Below are 278 nucleotides of genomic sequence, written 5' to 3'. Positions count from 1 at the left end.
CCTTGCCCTTCTTCAACATTTGCATCTAGAATCCAGAGTGAGGGACAGATTGGTTCACAAAGGCCTTGCAGCTCTGCTGGGGCAGCTGGTGGCTGTGGGACCCCAGAAGCTATCAGGTTCCACCTCCCCACCCCAACCTGCAGCAGTGGCTCTCATTGCAGGCAATAGCTCCAGATCCTCAGCTGTTGTCAGGCAGCATTCCTGCTTGGATTCACCAAAACTAGGGGGATTAGGGGCCAGTGCCTCTACTCTGGTTTGGCCTTTTCATTCACACACAC

Source organism: Calidris pugnax, unplaced genomic scaffold (genome assembly GCF_001431845.1).
Source record: "Calidris pugnax isolate Ruff unplaced genomic scaffold, ASM143184v1 scaffold435, whole genome shotgun sequence".
Taxonomy (NCBI): Eukaryota; Metazoa; Chordata; class Aves; order Charadriiformes; family Scolopacidae; genus Calidris; species Calidris pugnax.
Note: the sequence above shows the minus strand (reverse complement) of the source record.